The following is an 11276-nucleotide window of genomic DNA, read 5'->3' as shown; positions in this document are numbered from 1 at the left end:
GAGAGATGAAGGGAAAAAGAGAGGGAGGGAGAAATGGAGAGAGAAAGACAGAGAGAAGGGCGAGGATTTCTATTCATACGCCATTGTATGCATCTGTGTCCAACATGCACGTGCATGGGGTGCAAGATGCCAGGCTGGACCAGAAGGCAGAAGACCCAGGCTCTAACCAGCCTCTTCGCCTTCTCTATTTCCTCATTTGTCAAAGGGTTCTGCTCCCTGCCTTCACCCCTACCCCCTCACACCCCTTCCCAGGGCTGTTGGGAGGATCAAATGAGAGAGAGTGTATCAGAGATCCACCTGGTTCAACTTCCCTAATTTTATAGGTGAGGAAACTGAGTCTCAGAGAGGGGAGATGTGAGTAAGTACCTACCACTGGGGGGAAATGAGAAGTCTAAGGAGACAAAGTTGGACAGTGTAGAGCACAGAATCTGGAGTCTGGGGAGCTGTTTTTCTCACTATACCAAGTGTCCTTTGTAACCTATAGGGTCCTGTGGGTTTAGCATGGAATGGCCTTGTTTGGGGTCCAGAGGAGTGGGAATTTAGGGGGATAGGAAGCCAAATCCACTAAGCATCCCACTCCACACCATAGCCTCTGGAAATCTTGACTCCCTGAGCTGGGAACTCCCAGGCTCTGAGTTCTAATCCACACAATGACATGGGAGCAGGAGGGCCAAAGGTGGGGCCCCTGGAATCTCTCCTGGATGCCCAGCTCTGCTGGCCAGGCTCCAGCCATCCCAAGACCGAGCTGCTGTGACAGTGGCCTTGACTCTGTGCTTGCTTCCATGTTGAAGCCTTCTTACCCCTATGAGACCCTTGGCCTGGGCTGGGCCCTTTCTGGGACCCAAAACCAGATGTCCTCAGCCCCTAGGAAAGCAGATGGGCTTGTGGTAGAGACACTGGGGGTAATGGGGAAGCAAGGTAGCCCAGCTGTAGTCCTTGGCCCTGGCCTTGCTCCATTAGACAACCCCAGGGGGATTTCCTCTTCTTAAGTAAGCCCTCCCCCTCTCTTCCTTCCCACTCAGCTCCATCTCTAGGGGAGAAAGGCCTTCAGTCAGCTTAGAAGCCAGATGAGGAGGAGACCTGGCAGTAACTTCATGGCCTCCCTTCTTTTTAACCCTGAAGTGTACTGCTGTGGTCCCCTAGAGTCTCCTCTCAGTGACTGGAGGTTCTTTCCAAAATCTTTTCTACCCTCTAAGGATGGAGATTTGTAACCACAGAGGCCACTCTGAAAGTCATCCCTAGATAAGAGACCATGAAGGCCGTCACCAGAGGGGAGGCCCTGAAGGCCACTCCAACAGAGGAGGCTCTGAAGGCCTTCCCTAGAGTAGAATTCTGCAGAATTATTAGCATCCATGAAATAAATGTGCAGTTCCCTGACGTGACCATTTTGAAGAGACTGTCTTCATGTGTGACTGGTTCCAAGATCAGCCTCATTTCTTATGTTGGGACGTACATAAAAGCTTCAGGGCATTACGGCCTCTCCTGTCATGTTGGGCCACATGGCACATGTGGATATCGTCCCATACGGCAGCCTGTGTTTATGTCACGCAGTCAGAGCTGACCACAGGTGGGCTATTCTATCTCAGTGGTTCCCATGCGTGCCCCAGACACATGGAGGGGGGCTGCAGCGGTCTTTCAAATAGTCTAAATCCATATGCACTCCAAGTGCCGCCCACCTTCTGTAGTCTAGATGAATGGTACATCTGGCCCTTACCATGCTGTTTTCCTAGGGCATGCCGATGATACAGAGATTAGCAAAATGCAAATTCATTGAAAAGCACCCCTGAACTCATAGGGGTTTTAGGTTATCAGTCAGTGGATGCCAATGGTACATCTGCCCTTATGCTGTAGAGGGAAGAAGGGTTTGCACAATTTTTTTTAATTTAAAAAATGATGCTTTAAGGAGTGGGGACTACTGGGACAGAATAGCTTCTATATTGTCAAATAAAGTTTCTGTTTCTGGTATTTTTGCTTACTTGGTTTTTGTTGTCACAAGTAGGATTTGGTCTGGGGGTGGTTGGGAAGTGAATGGAGAAAATGCAGCAATAAAGTCAATTTAAAAAAATAAAAGAATCCTTGTATTTTTCCCCATGATGTTGGAAACCATGGTTCTGAAACACTCCAGAATATTCTAGAATATTCTAGGGAATTCTAAGATAAAAGGAGGTTTGGCTAAGAGAGGGAGGAGGGAGAAGAGATGAGGGAGGAGAGAGGAGGGATGAGGGATGAGGGTTGAGGACTTCCCTCTGCCAATGCAGATTGGAACCTTCTTTACCATCTTAGGGAAACTGAGACTTTAAGTGACTTGACAAATCCTGAAACCAGTAGGTGTCAGAGGTGGGACTTGAACCCAGATCTTCCTGGCTCAGGGACAAACCCCCTTCCTAAACAACCTGATAACTAAGTGTAAAGAGGTGAGTGGAGGAGCCCCCCCACCCTCAACCAGTCACCTTCTTCACATGGTAAACACTTTTAAATGAATTAATTTTAAACACATTTAAGTAAATGCCAGTAATTGGGCACTTGAACCCTGAGACTCAAATCAATGGCGAATGGCAGTCTGCCTTTGGGGCACTGGGGCACCAGTGCAGAAGAATTTTCAGACTAGGAAGAAGGCTGGCACTACTCCCACTCACACCAGGTAGGTACCTCATCCAGCTTCTAGATGACAGGATCACAGGTCTGGAACTGGGAGGATCAGAGCTCTGGACCTGGAATGGACTGTCCAAAACCGAGACCCAGAGAGGTCAAGTTATTTGTCCATGGTCACACATGTAATGAGTGGGGGAGGGGGGATTTGATCTGAAGTCCTAGCATCTTAGTGTCATAAATCCAGAGCTGGAAGGGAACTCAGAGGTCATCCAGTCCAATCCCCTTCCTTGAGAAAGATCTGGCCCCTCTCCAAAACCCTTCTTACTTTCCCCTCCCAATGGAGCTTCCTCTGGCATCTCTCCCACTGGTCTGGTGTAGCCGGCCCTATGAGAGACTGGGTTTCAAATTCTCTTAGCTGACAAACCACTGGGAAATTCCCCAGGGCCAGGCCAGGCAGGTGATGGGGAGGGGGAAGGGGGAGAGCAAAAAGTCATTCTCAGTTACCGCTGAGAGCCTGAGGTCCATTTGGGGAACAGGCATGTGAAGAGGGAGGGAGAGCCCTGATTTTTGAAAGCTTGAGAAGCCTCTGAGAAAGCTTCGAGAGCCTTGGGGACCTCTCTGGGAGAGAGCTGGGCTTCGCCTAGGCTTCCAGCAGAGTCCTGTGGTCCTGGGTCTGAGGAAGAAGAGGCAATAGGCCCTGCCTCTGTCTTGAGCCTTAATCCTTCCCTCCTTCGGGTCTTCTCTGAGTTCCCCACTTGGCTTGAAGCCCCTCTCTCTCCCACCCAGCTCTCTCTACTTAACCCTTTTAAAGCCTGCCTTCACTTACCCGATGCTTCAATAGATGCAAAGTTAGGATGAAGAGGGCGATCCAAGCATACAGAGAAGGAGAATGTAGTGGGGTATAGAGCTGGGCAAATCAACAAGAATTTATTAAGCACCTACTATATACCAGACACCCTAATGGGGGCTGGGAGATTCAAAGACAAAAATTAAGCTGTCCCTGCCCTCTGGGAGTTTACATTCTGCCTATGAATAAAGGTGGGCAACTGAGTAATGCAAGTGGACCTGGAGTCAGGAAGGCTCATCTTTGAGAGTTCAAATCCAGCCTCAAACACTTACTAGCTGTGTGACCCTGGGCAAGTCACTGAACCCTGTTTGCCTCGGTTTCCTCATCTATTAAATAAGCTAGAGAAGGAAATGACAAACCACTCCAGTATCTCTGCCAAGAAAACCCCAAGTGGGGTCACAAAGAGTTGGACACCATTGAAATAACTAAACAACATAAATAGGGATGGGGGCAGGGGAGAGAAGATGGGGGACAGAGGGAAATGGGAGCAAGAAGGCATTTGGGTCTAGGATTTAGATGACAGGGATGAAGGAGATAAGAACTGAGGAATTAACCTGAAGACATATGTAGCCATAGATGGTAAAATCCCGGACAGTCCCAAGCCTCTCTTCAGAATGTTGGTCGTAGAGTCTATCCCAAGGCCAACGCTTCTCTCTTGATTTCCTGGGGTGGCCTGGGGAATTGAGGAGGGCTTGAGCATGTGGGTCTGCTGGATGGATGCCCCCATAAGGAAAATGCTGCCATCTTGTTTCCGTAGGTGGTCTTTCTGCAGCCAGTATAGGCCATGTGTGTATGTGAGTGCATCCATGTGACTGAATACGTCCCCTCACAACCTAGCTCCCTTCTTCCCCTACATAAAAATCCTTTTGACTTGCTTCCCTAGTGGGACTAACACTCAGGTCTTTCTTCTCCAAAACTCCCACCAACAGAAACATTGATTTATCAGCTATTCATCTGGCAGCCCTCAGTAACCTTCAACAGAAAAGGACCATTGGCATCTTCCACTCTCACATCACTATCATTTCTCAATATATCCTTTCCCAACCCACTGAACCATCCCTTATAACAAAGGACAAAGCCCCATCAAAGCCTAGCAAAGCTAAGCTAACACATCAGCTGAATCTGACAGTACATACAGTATTCCACACCCAGAGTCCTCCACCTCCGCCAAGGACACAGGGAAATGCATTTTCTGTTGGCTGCCCAGGTATCTACATATGAGCCCTGAAGATCATACGTTTAGAGCTAGAAGGGGTCCTCAGAGGCCATTTAGTCTAACCCTTTCATTGTTCATTTGGGCAGTGAAGCAATCTGTCTGAGCTCACACAGAGAGCAAACAGCAGAGGTAAGGCCTGAACCCAGGCTCCCCAACTTCAAGTCAACAATCTCTCGTGAGTCCCAGCTGCCTTTACAAACTCAATTTGAGAGAAGCATGATGGGGGAAAGTCAGTTACTCTGACTCCCTTTGCTCACTCTCTCCAGCACAATGTCTGGTTTGTCGATGAACCACTTTCCTGTTTGGGGGATGGGGGAAGACTGGGCTTTGCTTGAAGGGGAAGAAATACTGCTGTGTGCCACTTTGACCCCAGGCTCTAGGTGCTTCTCTCATCCCCAGTCACCCAGACAGAAGACCAGTCTGGTAAATCGGGCATCTTGGGGCCAAAGTCAGTTTCCACCTCCAACTATGACAGTCCATGTTGACAGACCTGGTGTCTGAGTGCAGGGCTCAGTCTAGAATGGACCACCTAGCTGGGTCACTCAGATCTGCATCATATCATGCAGACGTGTCTCTTGCGTCTTCTGGACGTTGGTAACTCTAGAGCTTTGCACATATAGTCCCTGGCACATAGTAAGTGCTTTATCAATGTTTCCATTCACTCCTTCCATATTCTTCCTCTTATACGGGTTACTCAACTGTACTGGTCTTAACAGAATTAAGTGGATAGTCTTTTCTCTCCCTTTTCAATTAAAGCCCCTTTGGGGCACAGTGGATAGGTTGTTGGACCTGGAGTCAGGAAGACCTGAGTTCAAATCTTGCTTCAGACACTTCATAGTTGAGTGACCCTAGGCAAGTCACTTAACCTCAGTCTGCCTCAGTTTTCTTCTCTGGAAAATGGAGACAATAAGAGTACCTACCTCCCAAGGTTGTTGTGAGGGTCAAATGTGGTAATGGTGCTTTGTACACACAAGCCTTAAAGAATCACATAAATGCCAGCTATTATAATATGTGCAAGTCTCTCGGCAAATATGTGCATGTCTCCCCCCATCCCCCTTTCTGTTCCTGGCACAGTGTTATATTTAAAATAAAGGCACAAAGTGATCTGGAAATCCAAATCCTAGCCTCAGATGCCATCTCCTCGGCCAGCTGTTTATTCCTCTTTCTCTTCTGAATGCGTTAATGTCAATCAGCAGAGAGATGAAAACAACAGAGGCACCCCAAACTCCTTCCGCTCCCTCCCCCTGGCCCCCGCCTACAACCTGACACTCTTTAGTAATGTGCTCAAGCTTCCTTCTGGGGCTAGCATTTGTCCCAGCATGAATCACCAGAGGTGTGGGCAGTGGTCAAGAGGTGGGACAGCTCTGGGGAGGCATCCTTTCGTGTCCTGGAAACCAGCAGACCTCTCTGTTTGTGTTGGGTCATCTAGAAGCTCAGCAGGGAGCCTCATAATGCCCACTGCCCTGGTCACCTTCCTCAGATCATTAGCTAGAGGATAGATAAGCCCATTCCTAGCCTCTGGCAAGCATTCTTTCATACACACACACACACATTTACACACATACACACACACACATATATATATATATATACACACATACCGTGTTTCCCTGATAATAAGACCTATCCCGAAAATAAGCCCTCCCCTTACTGTGTAAGATTCCTCTAAAATAAGCCCTCCCCCGAAAATAAGCCCTATTGAGATTGCTACTGTAGTGAAGGTGATCCCCTGCGCACACGCCGCACTCCGAGCTGCATCCAATCAGAGCTGCAGCACGTCATCCTGTTCTTCCCCAGTGATTTGCTTATTGAATAAAGGTACATTTTTTTGTTCACATTTACCTGTTTATTAAAATTGCTGTCAATGTTCATTAAAATAAGCCCTCCCCTGAAAATAAGCCCTCTGGTGTTTTTCTGTCCAAAAAAATAATAAGACAGTGTCTTATTATCGGGGAAACACGGTACATATATACACACATACATACATACATAGACACATATATACGTATATACACATAATTTAAGTTATCATTGACAGATTTTGTTTCTACAGCATCTCTGTTTCCAAAAAATATCTTCCCCCCCTCTTTTCCTTGCCTCCCCAGCAAATCAGTCTTATAAGGAAGAATTAAAAGGAGCGGGGAAGGGCAATTCAGCAAAACTGACCAACATATCAACCAAGTCCCATAGTATATTCGCTGCTTTGCACCCACAGTCCCCCACCTCTGCAAAGGTAGGACAGAGGTACATTTCTTCTCTTAGACCAAACTTCATCATTATAATTATGGAGTGATCACTTTGGTTTGTTTTTTTTTCCTCCCACACCATCATTCTTTGGAGCACAGGAAGCTAATTCCTCTTGAAATGGTCCAGTTTCCTCCTCTATTGAAAAAAGACTACTGCCTACTGCCTACTATTTAACTCCAAAAATGTCTATTCAGCCTCCTTTCTTTCCCTTCCAAGAGACCAATAATTCATGGCAGACATTATCTAAGATGGGAATAAGATTCATGGTCTCAGATCTCAATCTCTCTCTCTCTCTCTCTCTCTCTCTCTCTCTCTCTCTCTCTCTCTCTCTCTCTCTCTCTCTCTCTCTCTCTCTCTCTCTCTCTCCCCTCCTCTCTCTCTCTCCTCCTCCCTCTCTTTCTCTCTCTCTCTCTCTCTCTGTCTATGTAGCTACATTTATATCTAATCCATATCTATCCCCATATCCATGTCTATGTCTATGCCTACATCACATCTATATCTATATCTACAGTAATGTCTGTGTCTATATGGCTACATCTAAATCTACAGTCATATCCATGTCTCCATCTACAAGTAGAGGTGTGAATGATAAAACAAGGTGAACCAGAGATCATACTGCAAGAAAACAAATTTGACATCATAAGTATCACTGAGACTTGGCAGGATGGGACCCTTAAATAGAATATAGTTCGGTAAGAGTGTGCCTCATTTGAAAAAGAGAGTATAAATAAAGGAAAACGGTGGATTAGCTTTGTAGAATTGAAAAAAGAAATTGCATTCATGTGAGCCAAGAAAGGCAATGTGATAGGGAGCATTTGGTAAACATTCAGGAGACAGAAGGAGAAGTAGGAGTGTTGGGAGCGTCTGGGTGTTATTTTGCTTTGTTCTGTTTATCTGCATCAGTTGTACACATTTCTCTGAAATTTCCAGTCATCTCTTCCACAGCCTAGCCAACTGCTCTGTTGCTATTGTAACTTTCCACCTCCTTTCCCTATTCCAGTTCTGCAACTGTGAGCTATGATCAAATCAACTCTTTCATGGTTCTTGGACTGGGCATGTCTATCTACTTCTCTGACCCAATTTACCGTTCTTTAACTTCCCCAAACAAACTCTCCTTCCCTAGTCACCCCTCCTTTATATATGATGACTTCCACATTAGAATTATAATCTACAAAACGTCTCTCCATTATTTGTGTTATTTCCACCATTAGAATGTAAGCTCATTGAGGGCAAGAACTATCTTTGCTTTTGCATTGTTATCCCCAGGACTTAGCATTGTGCCTGACATACAGTAAACCCTTAATAAATGCTTTTTTTCATCCATTCATTCTTATTTCACAATAATATTCCATTACATTCCTATAATCTTATTCTTTTAACCGTTTCCTCATGGATGAGCACCCATTTTAACACCACTGGATATTTTGATATTCATTATAGTGTTGTTTCTGTCTTTAACTTCCTTGAGGGTATAAATGCCCAATATTGGGATTGCTGAATCAATGGGTGTAGACAGTTCAGTCAGTTTTCATATAGAATTCCAAATTTAAATCCAGAATCGTTGGTACCAGGTCATGCTGATGGGGATGGGATCTGAACCCTTAAAAGAAAAAGACTGTGTCTTTGGGATCTGGATACCAAAAAGGAAAAGCCCATGGACTTTCCCACACAGCCAAGATGAATGGTATTCCCCTGAGGCATCTGACCACCCCAGCCAAACTTAATTGCACAGAATCCTAGAATCTATCCTAATTGTATTGGCATCATAAATAACACAGACTCACTAGGAATCTCACCCACCCCAATCTGTGTCACAATAAACTTGCTACTTGGACTGAAAGAAGGTTTGAGTGGTCAAGTTCTTTCAAGGCAGACTCTTCCCCTGTACCCTTGAATTTCGGAGTTCCACCTTTAAACTGCAACAATGTCAAACTAAACTTATTCCTTCCCCCGAAGAATAATCAGACTGGTTGATCAGGAACATTCTGTAAACAAATTACACTTTGATTTCAGCAACACACTTGGCAAAGTCTTTCCTACTATCCTTGTGGATGAGATAGAGAAACGTGAGCTAGAAAATAGTACAGGAACACAGAGTTAGAGCTAGTGGGGGGTTTGGATCTACCAAATAATCCTTGAAGGTTCAATGTCAACTTGAAGGGAAATCTCCACTGGAGGGCCTCAGGGATTAGCCTTTGGTCTTGTGCTGCTCAACATTTTTATCAATGACTAGGAAAAAAACATAGGTGGAATGCTTGTCAAATTTCTAAGTGACCCAAAGCTGGGAGAGATAGTGAATGTGTTGGGTTTCAGAGTCAGAATCCCCACAGATTTTGAAAGGCTAGACTAAAGGGCTGAATTAAATAAGATGACAATTATTTATGTAATTTTTAGAATTCCACTAGTGGAGGCTCTCCTTCCAGTGGGGCAGATTGTGATCCATTTTTGTATTCTTCTCCTGTATGAGTCTCATCCGTGTGGTTCTGCTGATGAGCCGTGGAGGCCTGCCCAGTCTGCTATGTGGGGCCTTCACCTGGATCTTTTGATCTAGGCACCAAGGCAAGGCACCCATGAAGTGGGGGGATCGTCCCTTTCTTACCCCTTTATATCTCTTTATATGTCTTGTCCACTTTTCCTGGTGATGCATCTCCTTGATTGCATCCTTTTTGGAGCTGTTCCTGACAATTTTTCCCTTGATAATAAACTCTCGCTTACCCCTGCCCACCATACTCCTACCCATACCTCTTCATTATCTTTGAGTTACTTGCCTCACTAAAACAAACAAACAAAAAAGGCAGATGAAAATATAATAGGGATTAAATTTAAGAGTTCTTCACTGGCTCAAAATACTAACTTCACAAGTATAGGATAAGGGAAGTGGAACTGGACAACAGCTTTTGTGAGAAAGATCTGAGGGTTTCAGTGGACTGCAAGAGAAATATAAGCTAGTGGTGGAACATGGCAACCAAAAAAATTAACTTCCTTAGGAGATATTTAGTATCTGAGAGGAAGTAGGCAGTGGTATGCTGGTAAATATTTAACAACCAGCTGGAGAGGGGGTGGAATTAGGATGTATGCACGATACACTTTTAAGTTGAATCAGCATCAGTAACGTTTTTCCATCACTTTCTTTAAGCCTAGATAATCAACTAAATAATTCAAACCATGATTTGGAGCATTTGCAGATTTCTGAGGTTTAAATGCTCACCTTGAAAATTTAACCATCAGGCTCTTCAGAATTGATTTAAGGTGGCTCCAACCCCCGGGTCCTGGCAGCCGGTGGTGCTCTCACTGTTCTCTGCCACCATAACATCCCATCTGAAGAAGTGTGTTCAGTTCTGAGAATATTTTAATAACAACACTGAAAAGTTGGAGGCTGTCCAAAGGAGGGTAGCCGGGGCTGGGGTGGTGAATGAAGGGCCTCAGCTTCATGCCATGTGAGGTGGTTTTGAAAGGGCCAGAGAGAATTAACCTGGAGCTAGGTAAAAGGAAGGAGGTCCAGGGGGTGGCTCTCTGTAAGGACTTGAAAAGCTGTCAGGTGGTCGATGGGGTACATTTGGTCTGTCTGGCTCCACAGAGAAACGAATTTAGGACTGATTTGGGGGGAAATCATGTTAGAATTAGAATTATCCCAAAATAGAACAGACTGCCTTGGGAGGTCATAGGTTCTCTTTCATTGGATGACAAGACTGGAAGGAACCTTTAGCCCGACCTCTTTGCTTTACAAATGGGGAAACTGAGACTCAGGGAGCTTCAATTGAAGCTTGATGGGTATGTTGTAGATTATTTGTTGGTGACTATGTGAATCCCTGGGTTATCTCCTAGCCTGCTTCTAATTTCTTAACTCCTGCAGGTCAAGGCCTAAAATATCTTTGTGGTTTTGTGCTGTCACCCAGAATGTCTCCCATACTTTAAATAACCAGAGACTTATTGCTTAACAGAAGGGAACCTTCTCATTAGCCTCCCTCTTCATCATGATAACCAAAACATATAGCGCTCTAAGGTCTGGAAAGGCTCATTTGAGCATTGCAACAATCCCTGGGGTAGATGCTATTTTTATTATTCCCATTATACAGATGAGGAAACTGAGGCAAACAGAAGTTAAGTGATCTGCCCAAGGTCCCACAGCTAGTAAGTATCTGAGACCAGATTTAAGCTCAGGCCTTCCAGCACTACCTAGATGCAGAATCCCTCATGTTCTTTCTTCCTTTCTTCTTTCCTTCCTTCCTTCCTTCCTTCCTTTCTTCCTTCCTTCCTTCCTTCCTTCCTTCCTTCCTTCCTTCCTTCCTTCCTTCCTTCCTTCCTTCCTTCCTTCCTTCCTTCCTTCCTTTCTTTCTTTCTTTCTTTCTTTCTTTCTTTCTTTCTTTCTTTCTT

The sequence above is a fragment of the Petaurus breviceps genome, unplaced genomic scaffold (assembly GCF_028583685.1).
Source record: "Petaurus breviceps papuanus isolate PSGF00001 unplaced genomic scaffold, PetGlider_PUasm1.0 186, whole genome shotgun sequence".
Classification (NCBI taxonomy): domain Eukaryota; kingdom Metazoa; phylum Chordata; class Mammalia; order Diprotodontia; family Petauridae; genus Petaurus; species Petaurus breviceps.
The sequence above is the reverse complement of the archived record's forward strand: the minus strand, read 5'-3'. Positions refer to the sequence as shown.